Source organism: Papaver somniferum, chromosome 11 (genome assembly GCF_003573695.1).
Source record: "Papaver somniferum cultivar HN1 chromosome 11, ASM357369v1, whole genome shotgun sequence".
Classification (NCBI taxonomy): Eukaryota; Viridiplantae; Streptophyta; class Magnoliopsida; order Ranunculales; family Papaveraceae; genus Papaver; species Papaver somniferum.
Genome location: NC_039368.1, coordinates 31222526 through 31234210, shown reverse-complemented (window position 1 = coordinate 31234210; position 11685 = coordinate 31222526).

Here is an 11685-nt window from a genome sequence, read left to right as displayed (position 1 = left end):
ATCCTCATTTGAGAAGATCTTTAACATGTGTCTTCATGAGAACAAGGTCATAATAATCTTTTTCAACTCAGTTCTTAACATCAAGACCCTTCATAGTATCAACGAGTTGCAGTTTTGCTTAATCAAAGTATTTAAGAAAATCATGAACCACTTCAGCAGAAACCATGTCCTCATTCTCAACATCCTGATGAGTATAGACATAGTAGCATGAGGCATTAGGATTTTGATCATAATCTTCTACTAGGGTTCTTTTCTTCCTCCCTTTTGACTCGAAACCGATACCTTTATCAATAAAACCTCTTGCAAAACCTCCAATGCGGGAAGATGAAGACCTTCTTGACAAAACGACAATAACCTAGAGTACGCGTACATGACTCAATAGGTTCGGTATAAAATAGTTTAAAGGGAATGTAACTTTTAGGGTTTCTAAAGATAGTTCATGACAAGTAAATGGGTACCCATATGAACAAATTCCGAATCCAATAAAAAAATTAAAAAAAAACTAGTTGTACCTTAGTACACTTTTGCTACGTGAAGATTTTCTTTCACAGAATTTGGCTCAATAAATTTTATATCTCCATAGAGAAACAATTTAGAGCACAAGAGTATCAGGCAATATAGTTGCAACAATTTTTTTTTTTTTTTTTTTAAAAAAAAAGAAAACAAACGACGAGATTCTTGAGACACAACCAATACTTAGGCAAAGCTGTCTGTGGACAATAGTTTAGCTATGGATGATAAGAAAATAACTCAACTAAACAGAAAACACTTTTTCCGAAAGTATACCTGATTATTAACACATCTTACTCAACAGTATTTTTATGAGTAAGCATTCAACCCTTGTGATTAATTAGCACAAGTATGAGCCCTAAGCTCATTAAATGAATGATGTTCACGGTTGAGTCTCTTTTTCCTTCCAATTCTAGGATAGAATCCTTTTTGATGTGAAAAATTATCATAAAACTTACTGTTATCAAAATAAGATACAGAGTTCGAGTCCTTACCAGAAGAAGTTTGTTCGGGGGATTTTGACAGCATGTTGATCAGATCCTTGTATCCTTCAATTATCAAGTTAAGGTCGTCCTTCATATCTCCACTATTGCTTCTATCTACGGGAAACTTTTTCACATCTTGAACATCATCCTTCTCATTAGGTTAAGAAGGACCTTTTTGAAATATCCTAGACCCAATTGTATTAACACTACAATTTGTCCGAACATTCGATGAGCAAATTGAACTGACTTTCCTTGAAGAATTCACACGGTGAGTACTAAGACCAATAGGTTTAGACATCCGAATGTCAGTTACACCTTTGAGAATTAAATATAAGGTGTGTCTAAGTCGAACAATAGAATTGTCATTCAACCTTGATTTTCTTTTCCGTTCAATATGTCCTTTTGAATCACAAAAGAGACAAACTTTTTGATCACCTGAGTGATTAAAGTGAACAGACTTAACGAAATTGTTAGGATATTTCTTCCTTACGAGCGATGTGAAGTTTCCTTGATTAGAGGAAGATACAAGAACATCTTTCCAAATTGGAAGGGTTTGGAACTCAGCTTCTGGAACTGAATTTGCAGTTGGGTCAGAAGCGATTGGTATAGTGGACTCTTTAGAACATCTTTGAATAGAGAGTTTACTCAAAAGATGTTCAATTTTCACAAAAACGCCGATTTGATTACCCTTTAGATGTAAAATAAGGTTTTGGAAATCTTGTGTTTGTTTCGAACAACTACCAAATAAAAGTAGAGATACCGAAACAAACTTGTATATTAGGGTTTTAACTTACAATCAGTATGCATACACACAAGGAATCCGTGAACCTGATTTTTGTAAGTGAACTTGGGCGATTCCAAAGATCAATTTCCAAGTTTAAAAAACCTTAATAATTCTACAACAAGAACAACTATAATAAATCTAGAGATATCTTGTTTAAAAATTCTTAAGGATTTTTACGAGATACCTTAATCGAAGTTTTCTTTATAGCTTTCGATTTCGACTAACAAGTGTTGGTATACGATCGGAAACTGAAATCTATCAAAACCTAGGGTTTATGATCAACAACTCTTGAATGGTTTTATATCAGAAGAGAAAACCTTAGAATAGACAAGAGGTGAAAAACCTAGATTACAAGATGTATAATCAATCACGAAGATTAAACCCAACTTGGCTTTGTGATCCCCAGTACAAAGAACACTTTTATTCACGAAGAACATAAGACATGGAAAACAACCTTATAAGCTTACACCAATTTTCCAAAGGGGATGAAAAACGTGTAGCACTCATAAACCCTTTATTTGTAGTGAAAGGTAACTTGAAAGCTAAACAAAGCTATTTTCCTTTTCAAGACTCTCCTAATTTTGGAAGTCTTTCCTAAGTTACAACTCTTGCAAAAATAATTAAATAAATAATTAATTAGCAAATATTGTATTTATGTGAATAAATCACATTCTAACTTAGGAAGGAATCACAAACACTTTAATATGGTAATCAAATATGTTTGGAGTAATAGCTATCTTGCCTAGATAAGGAAACATCACAACATGACCAAAAATGTCTTCTAGTCAAGTAATTGGGCTCAAGTCCGTGAACTGTTACAAACAGTCCGTGGATTGTTTCGTACTAACGAACTGTAACAATTACAACAACACTTATAATTGTTACTTTAATAAATCACTCATAACGTCATCGTTATAACTCGGAATTGAGTGATTCTTGGCTTGTTGAATTCGTAAGCTCATTCACTATAACATGATAACCTTTCCAAAGATAAAGGTTATTATCAAAAAAGTCGTGGCTCAAATAACCTCGAGTATATATACATAAATGTACATTTACCATCATAGGAATTGTTCCATAGAGTGAGCATTTGTTTGGATAGATTAAAAAGGTAGAATTTAACAATAATCCAAATGAAATCAATTAACTCATACCTTTGTTGATGAAGTCCTTGTCGATGTTTTCTTGTAGTCTTCAAACTTCATCCTTCAAGGATAGCTTCGATTCTACTTCTTAGTCTTAATCTAGTCCGAAACTATCTTTAGTATACTAAATCAAGAATGCATTTTGGCAACTAAAAATTGACAACTAACTTGAAATACCAACGCTAGTGGGTTCAACCGAGAAATGCTCTAACAGTTGTTACCTGACTATGAAAAGAGAATGTGTATGGAATCTCTTAACGATTGGACGGCTCCTAGACATATTGCATGCAAGTATAGAGCGCTAACGTCTTCAGTACGTCACACTGTTTTTTGTTCCCTGACTATACACGACTAATATTCAGAACGAGTATGATGCTTCCATCATCTCATACCTCGATTCTCGAATAAACTCGCTCCTACACATATCGTATGGCAGTGTAGAGCAATTCATAGATTAATTCTAGCGTGTCATTCATCAACTGAATTCATAGAAAATAATCTATTTATCTCATTACTCCGATCCATGGCTGATCCTCAGCTGGATTCCATGGATTAGTAATAGATAATAATTTTATCTCATTATTCCGTTCCATGGCTTATGAATTAGTAATTGATAATAATTCTATCTCATTACTTCGTTTCATGGCTGATTCTCAGCTGAATTCCATGGATTAGTCATAGATACTCAATTTATTTTATTACTCAGTTTCATGACTGATTCTCAGTTGAGTTCCATGAATTAGTAATAAATAATCACTGATCGGGCATCTGGGCCACCACCGAGTAATCCTCGAGAAAATGGTGTGAGTGTACTTAACAATGATGCACGAAGAGCACCCAAATGCACGAACGAGCATTCAAAAATATGGAAAAACGAGGAAACCTATGCAAAATAGGGAAGAAAAATGATATTAATAAAATAATAAAGAGGCGCCTAAAGGACTGGGCCCATCGACCGGCCGGTCCCACGTCTCTTCTTTTTATTTTATTATTTTTCCCAATCTCATGAAAACTCCTTCATTCGAGCAAAATTTCCTTGTTTGAGCAAAACTCATAGTTTCTCCATATTTCCTTCACGTGATTAAAAAATAATAAAAAATACGGAAATGTGTAACGGTACTGAACCTACTAGCCGGTCGTCCATGCCCTAGCCATGACCGGTCCCACGCCCTATAATCCCCTATTTTATTATTAATATTATTATTATTTTATTTTTTTCAACCGAACAATTATTATTATTATTATTATTATTTTATTTTATTTTAAAAGATGCCACGAGGGGCTTTTATTGAAACCAAAGAGTATAGGTTACACAGAAACAGGAGGGAGTCGGGCTACAATCTGCGCGCCAACACCCTTCTGGAAAAAAAAGGAAGCCACGAAGGCTTATATTAATCATAATCGAAATTAGGAACAATATCGGCGGAGGGTAACCTAGCAACAAGTTGGGACCCTACACCTTTTTGAATAACAATACCAAGCCTATAAAAGAGAGAAACTCCTACATTAGAGTTGGCGTCCTGACTAACAAGGCAATTGCGCAATCTCTTGAGAAAGATAATAGTGTCTTCTCCCAGTTCTCATAAGGTAGTAATGGCCAACACGTTGAAACCATGACCATGTGTTTCACATAAGTCTAAATATTTGGTGCGCTTTCTTGTGACTGCGGCTTTAATATCTTGGTCTGTGGTGGAGCTTCGAGTTCTGGCAGTTGTTAGGGGCGAGACAATTGTAACTTCAAAGCATACGTCCCTCCCATCTTCCCAGTTGTATACTAGAATGTCGGCCGGCTTTCTACCAGTTGCATCATTTGATAAGAAACCAATCGAGACCTCTTTTCTTGCAACCACTCCCGCCTTGTAGCGTATGTCTGCGAATACGTCACGAGCCATGTCGTGCCTGAATTTCAAGCCTACCTCACTGGCACAGTGAAGGGCATGGTCCGCGTATATGTCCATTGGTATGTTACAAATGATGCATTGACTGTCCTCAGCAATGAAAGGAATGGCTAACCTGTATTTGAGGATAGAGCTAAATTGACGTGGTCCAACTTCCTGATCCAACCCGCTTATTGTAATGTCCTTGAGAAAGTCCATTGCATGCTCCTTTCGATTTCATTGCCACATGAAAGATTCACGGTCATTTAAAACAAAGCTAGTAGATAACTTTTCCTTTATTGCATCAAAGTATCGTACTGTCATGGACTTCATATGTTGAAGGGAAGTGTCGTTGATGCTGAGGGCTGATAAACCATATGCCTGCTTGAAAATCTGAAGAGCATGTTCATATCTTGGACTCGACTCAGGTGGTGACGTACTTCGTAGGATGGTGTCCAGTAAAACTTTGGTTTGAGCACGGGAAGCTAAGTAACAATACTTATTATTATTATTATTATTATTTATTTATTTTTATTATTTTTCTTTTTTGAAAATATAAATAATTATTTTTTTTTATTTTTTTTTCCACTGAAATTTTCTTAATTATAATTTTTATTTACATGGGGTTGGTTGGGAGCCTAGCAACAAGTTGCGCCCAACTCCTTTTTGAATAGCTAAACTTATCCTATGAAAAAGAAAACTGTCTATCTTAGAATTAGCATCATAATTGGTTAAGCAATTTCTCAGCCGGTTCAAAAAAGCAATAAAATCATCTTCTAATTCACCTAAAGTAGAAAAGGATAAAACCCCAAAACTATAGCCATGAGATGTGAAAGTGTCCAAGTATTTGGCACACTTGCGATGGATAGCCATAGAAATAGCATGTCCCGGAACAAAGTTGCGAAGTCGACCACCCGTGAAGGGCGAAACCCCTGTAACGTCAAGGCAAGTGTCTTGACCGTTCTCCCAGTTGTATACAAGAATGTCAGCTGGTTTTAAACCATTACCATCTGCCAAAAATCCCAAAGAAACCTCTTTTCTAGCAGCTACACCAGCCTTGTTGCATATTATTATTATTATTATTATTATTAATATTATATAAAAACATATTTTTTACGAAGAGTTGGTTGGTAGCCGGGCGACAAGTTGGGCACCAACACATTTTTGAATAATAATGCCTAATCGATAAAAGAGAGAACTACCCAACTTTGTCATTAGCATCATGCCTAGCAAGGCATTTTCCCACACGTTTAAGAAATAAAATGGTGTCTTCCCCGAGTTCACCTAAGCTTGTGAAAGCCAAAGCTTTGAAGTCATATCCGTGTGTAGTGCATATGTCCAAATACTTGTTAACTTTGCGTGAGACTGCGGCATTAATAGCATGGCCTGGTGTGAAGTTACGGGTTCTAGCACTCGTGAAGGGAGAAACTCCGGTGATATCAAAGTAAACATCCTTTCCATCTTCCCAGTTGTAAACGACAATATCGGCAGGCCTTGAGGGGTTACCGTTGTCTGCGAGGAAATCCAAAGAGACTTCTTTCCCTGCAGCAATACAAGCTTTATAGCACATATCTGCAAAACCATCTCTGACCATGTCATGCCGGAATTTTATACCTACTTCGCTAGCACAATGTAATGTGTGGTCGCCATAAATATCCATAGGCCTGTCACAACAAGAGAAAAGACTGTCAACATCGAAAAAGGTATACCTAAACGATACTGCAAAACAACACTAAACTGTCTCGATCCAACCGACTGATTCAACCTACTAATAGGTATGGATTTTAGAAAATCCATTGCATGTTCCTGCCTGTTGTACTGCCATAATAAAGATTCACGTTCATTCAAAGCAAATATAGAGGGCAAAGTATTCCTAACAACACCGAAGTAAATCGCTGCCAAAGACTTCATATAATGGGGGGCAGCGTCTGCAATGTTGAAATTGGAACCAGTTAAACCACAAGCTTGTATGAATGAATCCAAGGCTTGGTCAAAACTGTGACATGGAGTTGAGGATGTAAGCTTCAAAATACTATTATGAAGATACTGGGTTTGAACATGAGAAGCTAAATAACAATATTTACCAGTATCTGCCATATTATAAACCCCTAACCCTCCATCTTTAATTGGCATAGTCTCCATACGCTGCTGGACCAGTCCAACCCACCATCATCACCAACCACAATCTCCCGCAAATACTGAAATAGTTGTTGGTCATAATGTGAAGTTGCAGGCTGTAGGTCCAAGGGGATGGTGGTACGGAGAGTAAAATAAAGTCGCGAGACCCCTATGCAATTCCGCAGGAGCAGCAACTCACTCAGTGGGTCTTGTAACTGCTTTACCTTGTGCATTAGTTGTAAAGTCTTATCCACCCTACTGGAAGCCATGTCACTGCAAAATTTGAGGTCTAAACTGACTGGACCTCCTAATAACTTCATCCCAGTTGTTGGCCTACCAATACCAGTGGGAAAAACACCATCTGCTATACATCTCGAATCAAGAGAGGGCCAAAAGATTTCAGTTTTGGTAATGTTCAAGTGTAAACCTCTCGTAGGACCATCCTCCTGAATAATCTTCAAGGTTTTAGATACTTCAAGTGTGTCACCCGCAATAGTACCGTCGTCGAGATACCAGGCATGGAAGTCCAGGGAGCAGTGATCTGCGATCTTGGTGGCAATAAATAACCATTTATTTATTATTATTATTATTTATTTATTTTTATCCTTATTATTATTATTATGAAAGGGAGCCAGAAGTCTTTTATTAAGCAAAACCAAGAGTCAAATTACAAAGATTTGGCAGGGAGACACACAACAAGTTGCTACCCAATGCCTTTTTGGATAATAATACCAAGCCTATGAAATAAAGAACCGCCTAAATTGTTGTTAACATCGTGAGTAGCCATGCAATTCTTCAATCTCTTCAAAAAGTCTATAGTGTCTTCACCTAGTTCTCCTAGAGTCGAAAAATCCAAAACACCAAAACTATACCCATGTGTTGAACATAAATCTGCGTATTCGGTACGCTTTCGGGTAATTGCAGCACAAATGGCATGGCCAGGTGTGAAACTACGATTCCCACCCTTGGATAATGGAGAGACACCGGTAACGTCAAAGCATATATCCCTACCGTTAACACAATTGTAAACCATAATGTCAGCTGGTTTGAGCGGGGTACCTCTGCTAGATGCATGACCAATTGAAGCTTCTTTCCTTGCTGCCACACCGTATTTATAGCATAATTCTGCCAGAATATCTCGAACCATGTCATGGCGGTGTTTCAGGCCAACTTCACTAGCAAAGTGAACAACATGATCTCCAAAACGATCCATAATCATGTTACAACATGAACAACAACTATCCTCGTCAAAGAGAGGTATCCAAAGACGGTATTGCAACACTAACCTGAATTGGATAGGGCCAATGGTCTAATTTAAGCCTGGAATAGGTATGTCCTTGAGGTAGTCTTGCGCATGGGCAATTCTATTACATTGCCAGAGTATGGGGTCGCATTCTGTCATCATTTCAGTGGTTGGAATACTCTTCGTGATTGCATCGAAGTAGAGTTTCGCCAGTAGATGCATGGGCCGTGGGGCGATGTCACTTATGTTGAAAGACGAAGATGATAAACCACACACTTGCAGGTATTGTGTCAGTGCGTTCTGGAGGTGAGGGCTTGGATCTGTGGTGCCTTGTAGGATCGTGTTTTGAAGATATTCATTTTGCACACACGATGATATGTAACAATACTGGATGGTATCCGCCATTGTATACACCCCTAGTCCTCCCTCCGGAAGTGGAGGGGTTGCAATACGCTGCTGCAACCCACCAAACCCAGCACCATCAGCAGTGATCAGATAGCGCAGATATTGCATAAGCTTGTCATCGAAACGAGCCTGAGATGCCTGCATAACCTGGGGTCGAGTGGTTCGCATGGTGAAATACAACTTGGAGACACCTGCACAGTTACGAAGAAGGAGAAGCTCGCTCTGAGGGTCCTTTAACTTTTTGATACATTCCATCAGATGGGTTGTTTTGTCAACCCTGGACAGAATAGTGTCACTGCAAAACTGATCTTCTAGGATCACTGGTCCACCAAGCAAACGCACACCCTGTGTTGGTCTGCCAATGTCAGTTGGGAAGACGCCTGGCTCAGTACTCCTTGGATCAACCCGAGGCCAGAAAACCTCCGTTTTCCGGGTGTTCAAACACAGGCCACGAGATGGGCCATCTTCTTATATATTACATACAAATAAGGTCTAATATATTTCGGTAGCAGGTAGCCTATCAACAAGATGGGAACCTACACCTTTTTGAATCACGATACCAAGTCTATAAAAAAGAGAGTTATAAAACTTGTAATTAGCATCACGGCTAAGGAGACAGTTGCGCAACCTCTTTAAGAATGCAATCCTTTCATCACCCAATTCTCCCAAAGTGGAAAAATCTAGGACTTGAAACTCATATCCATGTGCAGAACATGTCTCCATATATTTGTTACGTTTCCGAGTGACTGCCATAGAGATAGTCCGGCCTGGTGTGAAAGATGTAGTGCTGGCGGTAGTAAAGGGTGAAACACCCGTAACATCCATGCATACATCTTTACCATCCTCCCCAGGTCGAAGGGTGATAAGCATGTAAATGCTACATTTTATACCCATATTTATATTAGTTAGGACTCGATATTTTGGCTAACATCACTATTTTAATGCTTTTACAGAAAGTACACGCAATTCTAATTATCCGGAACATAAACAGCTAAAGCATTAGCTCGGCTAAAGCATTAGCTAAATGGCGTTTGCGACGTAAATGTGAAATGGGGTTGGCCTGGTATTCCCATATATCATCAACCACAATGATGAAATGAGGTTGGCCTGGTATTTCCATGTATCAGCTACCACAATGATCAAATATGCTGGCCTGGTATTTTTATATATCATCAGCACTTATTATGCTGTCATGGTATTTCTATATATCAACAACACTTATTATGTTGGTCTGGTATCTCCATCTATCAGCAACCACAACGACTAAACGTGGCTGGCGTGGTTTTCTATAAATCAGCGGCACTTGTATCATTATGCCATCTGCACCCACTCAACCTTCTCACACCCAAGAGGTCACTCGATTGGATAATGAATTCCTCATGGTTGAGGCATGTGGAGCCTCAGCAGGTGCTTGGGAAATTAGTGACGACGTGGCCGTTTACTCAGCCACATGTCTTTATGGATGGCATCCATTACCGAAAGCATATTCAGTTTTACGCGAGATTCTCATTTTCCAACAAACAGAAGAAAAGATGGTGATGGATGATAACTGGTTCTCGATATTCAGTGGGCTAATGGTGGTTATCGAATGGAGCAGCAATGCCAGGCAGTGATGATGGTTTGTAGTTATACAGATTTTGGAGATTATTAATGGTGAACGTGTATGCATGAATGAAGACAAGATCAAGCTTCATCTCGAACGGTCAAAGGGAGAACAAGAGTGGCGCTGGTGATGCTAAACATGTATGAACGAGGTGGTGATTGACACAGCAGCAACGAGAATGGTTCAGTGCCTGAGAATGATTATGGCCGTGTATATGGAGTGAAATTGAGTGGAAAAAATTGCCGGTGATGGTATTTCTTGTAGATGCCAAGATTCGGATGGTCAGAGAAGTCCGGCTGATGGTTACACAGGGAGAAACTCGAGTCTGAATTAGGAAGGAAGGTGTTGTTTATGCCAAAGACAAGGAACTGGTGGTCGAATTCAGGGGTTTGGCAACAACACGAGATGAAGTTAGTTGTTCTTTAGTCGATGCAGTTGCTGGCAAGTCGGGCAGTGTGGTGCTGTGGACAGTGTGTTGGCAGATGGAGCTCAAGCTAAAATCATAGTCTGAAGACGGACAAAGATTGAAGATCAGTTATTGCGGTGGTCATATCTGAGTTTGATTCAAGTGTTTTTCGTGTGATCAGTGAAGCTGGGGTCCGGATACACACTGAATTGGTTGCTGGTCTGTAACAAGAAGTCAAGATGAGAAGAAATACTAGAAGCCGAAGGTGTGCTAATGGACAGAGATAGAAAAGTGTAATGCAATAGCCAGTGATTGGTCGAGATGTTGGACCTATAAGTATTATAAACTGGTGATGTGGCTAGGAATATAAATGGAAAGTGGTATAGTGGCCGGGACGGACAGAAGATTAGGGTTGTTGTATGTTCAGTGGAGGCGAGTTTTTAGACCGAGAATACAACGTGTGGATTTGGGCCTGAATATGAAAATGGATTTTGGTGATTCAAGCGGGCCTGGAGGAAATTATTTGCTAGGTCTCTCAACATGAGTATATATCAACTGGGAAGAACAAAAGAAGGGGGAGGCCGGCTGGGTGCGGCTACGCAGCCGTGAAAAGGAGAAGAAAGGGGTTTGCTGTTTTGATTTCTTTTTACATGGTTTCCTAAGTTGTTTGTTAGGGTTTAGATGGAAGTAAATTTAATTTTATAAACTCAATGATGATATTTTTAATAATGATTCATTGACTATTAATTTCTCTTCATATATAGCTTGATGTTTAATCGTTTATGTGATTCTCTTGATTATTTATGCTTTTCAATTGATATTTCGTGCTTTGGTTAAATCTCTTGACGTGATATGCTTTAGGATTGATAGGTAATGCTTTAAAATCAATATCCATGATGCGAAGGAAATTACAGCGGAGAAACTAGAATTTAGAATTTAAACATACCATCTTCCGAGACATGAGATTGAATTCGAAATTTGTCTTGAGTAAAAATAGAGATTAGTAAAGTTTTATATGATTGAATTGGTGGAAATCGAAGACCCTAATAACCCTTTCACATTTTGGTTACACCTTTATTATTTATTGTTTCATTTCGTCTCAAACTTCT